At 36.0% G+C, this 7,733-nt stretch overlaps 1 non-coding gene across 1 annotated transcript; it reads right to left on the bottom strand.

Annotated features, from left to right (window-relative positions):
* Positions 1 to 268: 268 nt before the first annotated feature.
* LOC124899877 lies at positions 269 to 374 on the bottom strand. The gene has a single exon (XR_007057440.1). It is a non-coding gene; the product is annotated as a small nucleolar RNA R71 (small nucleolar RNA).
* Positions 375 to 7,733: the final 7,359 nt, after the last annotated feature.

Genomic DNA, 7,733 nt, shown 5'->3' with positions numbered 1-7,733 from the left:
ATGATCCAGTTACTGAATCTAAAGGGTGTAGTCTTAGGGTAAGAAACAGATGATGTAAAATATGCACCTCACTAAATTTACTAGGATATGCACTTCATATTCAATCCTTGGGGTGGATCAGGAAGCATTGTGGTTTTGATTGTTTTCTTTTTCACTAATTGGTAAAGCATCATTATTGTAGGGGGAAATACCTAAAGGCTTAATGATGACTTGGAATGAGCTTCGTAGATAATTTTGAATCAATTCTTTCCCTCTTTCAGAATGCTACAACTAAAAAATGAGATCTATAATTTTTGGCAGTTACTTGTTGAGTCTATATGTGAAGCATGGTTTTGATTCAAAAAGAATTTGAGCGAGGTACTTTATCATTGGATTCTACGTTCCAACCTATTGAAGATATCCTATAGATCCTTTAAAGTTATCTCTAGGTAAATGGAAAACACTACATCTGGAGATGCACTTATGCGTCTGCGTTGGAATATGCACTAGGAGATGCCAAATGAGATCTTTGTCACCAACCAAGGATGAAACACTGAGGAGGTTCATAGAGAAGCCATTACATATGTTATTCAAGCTTCTAGTGACTACAAATCTGGTAATTATATGGTATCATAAGAGGTTGCACATCTCATATCTGATATTGGGCTTCTTTAAAAACAATTTGCACTAATGATGGATGTAAAGGTGAATATCGTGGGGGCACAAAGATTTACTTAGAGAGCTTATGAGTCTAATGTAGATAAGGAAGCAAAGTATTTAGACTGTCTATGTTGAAGGAACTGTCTATAAACTTTCCACTTATATTGGGAATAATGTAATTGTGTGGTTATACAAAATTCAAGAAAGATATGGTCACTAGAAAGAGAAAAATAAGTTATGATCCTACAGACAATGTTTATTATTGCAGTGTTGTTGCCTCTAGATTATTGGTAGAGAAGAATGAGGACCCTAGAGCCTTCACTATTCCATGGACATTGGATCCTCCAACTGCCCTCGTTCTTTATGTGATCTAGGAGCAAGTATTAATCTTATACCTCTGATTCTATTTAAGAAATTATGGTTAGGAGAACCTACACAAATGCCACTGAGATTGTCAATGTCTAATCAAACCGTGAAAAAGTTGGTTGGTATTTGGTGTGATATGTTGGTGAAGGTTGCATCCTTCATCATTCTAGCTGATTTTGTAATACATTATTATGAGGTGGACTTCCTAGTTCAATTATCTTGGGTAGACCCTTCCTAGTTATGGGTAGGGCATTGGTTTATATGGAGTTGGGACAGATGAGATTCAAAATCAATGATGAGTAGGTAAACTTCAATATATGCCAGTCATTGAAGCAACTGGATGATATAAGAGTTGTGTCCTTGACAGACACCATTGATGACAAACTTAAAGAAGTTACTGTTCCAATTGAAGAGATGTTGGGTGTTGAAGCACTAGCAGTGGTTCTTAGGAATTTTGACAGTGATGGAATTGAGGAGTATGTCAAGATGGTACATGCTTTGTATGGGGGATTTTCTTATACTTACGCTCTAAAGAAGCTTGACATGGATTTGAAAAATAAAACCACTCCTCCCGCTCATCCATTAAAGAAAGAAACACCAGTATTTGACTTAAAGGCCCTCTCACCTAGTTTACGTTATTCTTTTATAGGGAACAACAACACCTTGCCAGTGATTATTCCTACAGACTTGATGGACACTAAGGTAGAGTCATCATTATACATGTTGCATAATTTCAAATGAGCTAGATGATGTAATATTGCGGATATTATGGGTATTCCACTAGTAATATGTGTTATCATAAAATCCAACATGAATCGTACTGCATTCCAAGCATAGAGCATCAGTAGAGATTGAATCCTCTTATAAAGAAGGTAATGAAGAAAGAAATCATTGAGTGGTTAGACGTTGGTGTTGTTTACCCCTTTGCTGATAGCAAGCGGGTTAGTCCTATTTAATGTATCCTAAAGAAAAGTGGTATTACAGTAGTGCCAAATGACAAGAATTAGCTTATGTGAATAAGACCAGTCACAGGCTGGAGAGTGTGCAAAGACTACAAGAAGCTAAACACCAAGACCTAAAACAATCACTTCCCAATACTCTTCATGGAACCGATATTGGATAGACTTATGGGAAAGGTCTATTATTGTTTTTAGTGGATATTTGGCTTACAATCAGATTATGATTTCTCCTTAAGATCAGGAGAAGAAAACCTTTACTTTCCCATATAGGACCTTTACCTACAAAATAATGTAAAACCTTTACTTTCCCATATGGGACCTTTACCTACAAAATAATGTCATTTAGGTTGTGTAACACTCCACCCACATTTCAGAGATGCATGATGTCCATCTTATTTATAATGGTAGAAGACATCATTGATGTATTTTTGGATGATTTTACTTTAGTTGGTGATACTATTGATGAGTGTTTAGTTAACTTGAAAAATTCTCTAAGATGATTTGAAGAATGCAACTTTGTACTTAACTGAGAGAAGTGCCACTTCATGGTGAAAGAAGGAATTATTCTTGGGCACCAAATCTTGAAAAGAGTCATAGAGGTTGACAAGGACATAATTAAAGTGATTGAGAAGTTTCCACCACCAATTTCAATCAAGGGAATTAGATGCCTTTTAGGCCATGCTAGTTTTTGAAAGCGATTTATCAAGAATTTTTCAAAGATTGCTAATTCCTTATATGAGCTCTTTAAAAAGAGGTGAATTTTGATATTGATGAGGTATGTCTGAAATACTTTGAGTGATTGATGGAGTGGCTAGTCTCTTTCTTTATTATTGTATCTCCAGACTGGACTATAAGATTTGAGATCATGTGTGATGCAAAAGGTGTGGCCCTATATGTTGTTCTGGGCCAAAGGCATGAAAATATTCTATATCCTATCTATTCTTCCAACAAGTAATTAAACCCTACTCAGAAAAACTAGACCGTTACTGAATAAGAGCTACTATCACTGGTTTTTTCCTTTGAGAAATTTCGATCTTATCTGATTGGCACTAAGGTTGTTATGCATACATATCATGAATCCGTAAGATACTTGATGAAAATAAAGATGCAAAGCCTAGATTCAAAGATGCAAAGCCTGGATTGATCTGTTGAATTCTCTCCCTAAAAAAGATCAATTTAAAGGTAAAAGAATGAATGGTTACAAAAAAACAAGTAGTTGATCATTTATCCAAACTTGAGGATTAAGAATATAGAAAGTAGGGAATGGGACTAAAATTGATGATTCTTCTATAGATGAGCAGATTTTGGGAGCATTGCAGGACCTAATTCCCTAGTTTACTGCAAATAATTTGGCAAGAGATCTCATTCCAGAAAATTTATCCTTCCAGTAAAGAAAGAGATTTATGCATGTGGTTAGGAATTTTTTCTTGGATGAACACTATCTATTCAAAATATGTGCAGATGGAGTTATTTGTAGATACATCCCTGAAGTGGAGATGATGAGCATTCTAAAGACTTGTCATGCTTCACCGGTTGGGGGCACTACGGAGGAATCAGCATAACCCATAAGATCTTGCAGTATGGGGACTACTGGCAAACAATTAGAAATGATACTTATAACTTTCTTGCCACTTGATATTAATTCAAACATCAAGGTAATATTTCGATGCGCCATGAACTATCTTTGACCCCTATTTTTGAATAGGATTTCTTTGATGTGTGGGGTGTGGACTTTATGTGGACATTTGTGAGATCCTTTGGTATGAAATATATTTTTCTTGTGGTCGACTATGTGTCCAAATAGGTAGAAGCGATAGAGCTCCCCATAATGAAGGAAGAAGTGTTACCACATTTCGAAAAAAGTATATTTTTTCTTGATTTGGCACTGCACATACCCTTACTAGTGATGGTGTGTCACATTTATACAATTTTCTGTTCAAGAGTATACTTAAGAAATATAGAGTAAAGCATAAGGTGGCAACACCTTATCACCCTAAAAAAACAGACAGGTTAAGGTTTCAAACAGAGAAATCAAGTCCATTTTGGCAAAGAATATAAATGTCAATAGCACTGATTGGTCTAGAATATTGGATGATGTATTATAGGCAAATCAGAGAACTTACAAAACTCCTATTGGCGCCTCCCCATACCAGCTCATGTATGGCAAGGCGTGCCGCTTACCTTTCGAACTTGATCACAAGGCATTATGGGTGTTGAAGAAGCTAACCTTTGAGTGGCATGATGCTGCAACGATGAGATTAAGATAAATGAGTTGGATAAGTTTCAACTCTGGGCTTATGACAATTATTCATAGTAAAAGTAGAAGATAAAGCTACATCATAATCTAAAGTCGAGAAGAGACTATTTGAGCAATGAGACAAAGTGTTATTGTATAATTTGAGACTTTTCTTCTTTCCAGGCAAGTTGAAGTCTTGGTTGTATGGACCATTTAATGTAGTGAGAGTGTTTCCATATAGTTCTTTAGAATTTAAGCATAGTGGTGAAGCCCCATTTAAAATTAATAGGCAAAGTGTCAAGAACTATATGCGTAACATTGAGGAAGTTAAGGTAACTGATGATTTGGGCCTTGGTGAAGTCTATGTAAACAAGGCAACTGAGTCATGCCACAATGTTAAATCAGGAGCTTCATGGGATGTAACCTATGAGGATGGTTGGTAAAGCCTGAGTATGCAACATAGCCATATCATGCCACGATATTAAATCAAGTATTCATAGGAGGCAACCCATGTTTTGTACTTATTTAATCTCTATGGTAATATGTGTGTTCAACATGCAGGATTAATCCAGATATTCTTCTAGTACTAGCTATACAAAGCTCTCAATGAGTCATAACAAAATATTATGACTCGTAAGCAAGAGTGGTAAGGACCTGGAACTCAAACCACTAACAGGTAATTTGTCTTGGAGTAATTACCACTCTTAGAATGAGTTGTAGTCGGTGACTACAACTTGTCACCTTGAGTCATAATGACTAGAGGCCCCAGTTAAGGTTCCAGTCTTTATGGGGAGAGTCTACGACCTGTAAGCCTTAGTTACGAGTCGTACCAAAGCCTTGTAAACGACCTGACATATCATACCTCCCGAGTTGACCCGATCCAAATCATGATTTGAATACAATTAAAATAAAAAGGGGCACCCAATTACTCAAATAGTGATTCCTTCTAAATTTTTTGCTAACACAACGCAAGAACACTCTACATTATCCCTAAAAAAAATCAACCAAGAACAAATATCCCAAAATTCAGGAAATTTTCAAAGACTAGGCCAAGTTCATTTAAAGTCAAGAAATCCAAATCTCAAAGTGAACAAGTAAGTGCTTTATACTTGACATGTCTCAAAGTGAAAAAGTAAGTGCTTCATTGAATTTCTTGATTGAAAAATGTATGCTTTAAAGTAATAGAACCCTATTCTTGAAAATTTTATGAATTGTGGTAATGGGAGTAAAAGAGTTGATTTCTTCCTTTAAACTAGTTTGATGGGATGAATGTATTGAGTATTCATAAGTGCTTGAATGTAAATATTGTGATGGGATTGAGTATTTGAAAAAACTGTCTAAACCCCCATGTTACAGTAGATAAGGGACAATAACAACTCGTAAAGACATTTAATGAGTCGTTACAAAACTCGTAACCACTGATAACATGAAGGATTAGAAAAGTGTGGGCTCTAGTATCAATACATGTCGACTAAAAGAGTGGTAATCAATCCTTATGATTCATAGTCAAGAGTCATAATAAATGGGAGACTTATGTAAAGTATAAAATGTTACTAGTCAGCATACGATTGTTTGTAACAAGTCATAGTATGACATTACGACTCATTAGGAGGAATCGTAGTCTCACATAACTACTGACCTAGTCACTATCTACATTATGACTCGTTTAAATGAGTCATACCAAGTGCTTATGACTAGTACCCATTATTCATAATGAAAATAGTAAATTCATAATGAAAATAGTAAAGGCATATTAACACCATATTTTGTTATTTTTTTTTCATTTGATAACAATTCACTAATGAATATTGCTGAAACATGAAAAATGGCACAAAAATCTAATGCAACAAAGAAGCAAGCCTCAACAAAGAAAACACCAAAAAAGTTTGTATACAAGATCACTTGTCATATCAGAGACCTCAACACTAAGTCAAGCACCTCATAAGAGGTATATCCATTGCATAAGTAGCCTCAAACATGAGAGAAGATTCAATGGGTGGCCAAAAAACCTTGGAGGAGGTCACGCCTCAAAGAAAGACCCCCAGGATAAAACATCCTTGTACCTTATCACCTCATTCATTGTCTAAGTCTGGAAAGGATGGTGATGATATGATGAAGGTTATGAGGATGCAGAAGAGGTTGAATCCAACTCATATGAAGAAAATGATGAGAGTGATAGTGAGAAGCATATGACTCCTATTGATATTCAGCCACTGCCACCACCATAGATTCCACTGTCCATCAAAGCTGCTTTGGTGCTTATCATTAAATGGTGGGGGTATCCCAAATTACAAGATACATATAATAAAGGGATATAATTAAACCCATCCATGGGAAATCCTAAGATTGTTATATATTTAGAGTGAAGTTTGACTGCAGCAGGAGAGTCAAATATGCCTGAGTTTGAGGTCCATTTCCTTTAGTATCATTTTCATTAGATGACCATAGCTCCTGGGAAATTCAGTCCTAAATTAGTGTGGGAGGTCTATGCATCTTATAGTGTGGAGTTGAAGAGATAATACCCTCAGGACAACTTGTGAAAAGTTGTGAGCCTTTGAATGCACTAACCATTCGAGAAGTTTGGGTAAACATGTCCCCAAGGACTATTTCAAGAATATTACATGGTCCAGATTTTCAATCATGATTAATAATGCTAAGCTTGATGATTGCATGGATGAGATATGAAAGATAACCAAAGAGTAAATAGGGATTGCAGATTAGATGGGTCAATTTCACTAGATGGCGACCATTATAGCTATCAACAGAGATGAAACTAATTGGGTAGTTGGTGGTCAAAGAGTAAATACACAGGAAATTACCAAGAATACTTTGAAATTTATGGTAAAGGTGTGGTGGAATCTTCCCCGACATAAATTATGTCCCAAAACTAGGGACATTGTGCTTAGACCAATCCCTGAAACATTGGTAGTTGGACTCAGGGCCGGGTATGATTGTGATATAGAATAATTGTGCCATTGAGATACATGAATGAGAAATAGGTATTGTTGTAATTCTAGCATTGCCATACATGTTGACTCAAATATTTTTTGAGGCAGGGGTGTCGAAACCTCTACATATAGATCAATATATTTAACCAAAGAACTTCAAAAATGTTGGGTTGATTTAGGATGTAGAAAATCCCATGTCTATGATGGAAAAAAAGGAGTAGTAGTGCTAGCTAAGATACTACAAAATAGTTACCATAGTACCAATACTGCTGGATTCACTGATGTAGATGACAGGATTGTTGAGATTAGGCAATGTTAGCCCTAACCTTCTAATACAGCTGGTATCTTCAGTACCCCTAATCCACTCTCGACTATAGCCCACGTCCATCCATATCTAGGTCAACTACAACTGGCTATATAATAGTGCCACAAGCATTGTGGAATAAGGTGATGAAAAATTTAAGCACCGTGGATATGAAGGTATACTTGATAGAAAATGGAGTACAACCCTGGGTTGACAAGAACCTTGAAGAATAAATTAGGAAGATATAGAAGAGGTTGGATGGTTTTGAGCTGAGGATCACT

Source organism: Capsicum annuum, chromosome 6 (genome assembly GCF_002878395.1).
Source record: "Capsicum annuum cultivar UCD-10X-F1 chromosome 6, UCD10Xv1.1, whole genome shotgun sequence".
Taxonomy (NCBI): domain Eukaryota; kingdom Viridiplantae; phylum Streptophyta; class Magnoliopsida; order Solanales; family Solanaceae; genus Capsicum; species Capsicum annuum.
Note: the sequence above shows the minus strand (reverse complement) of the source record. Positions and strands in the feature narration are given on the sequence as shown.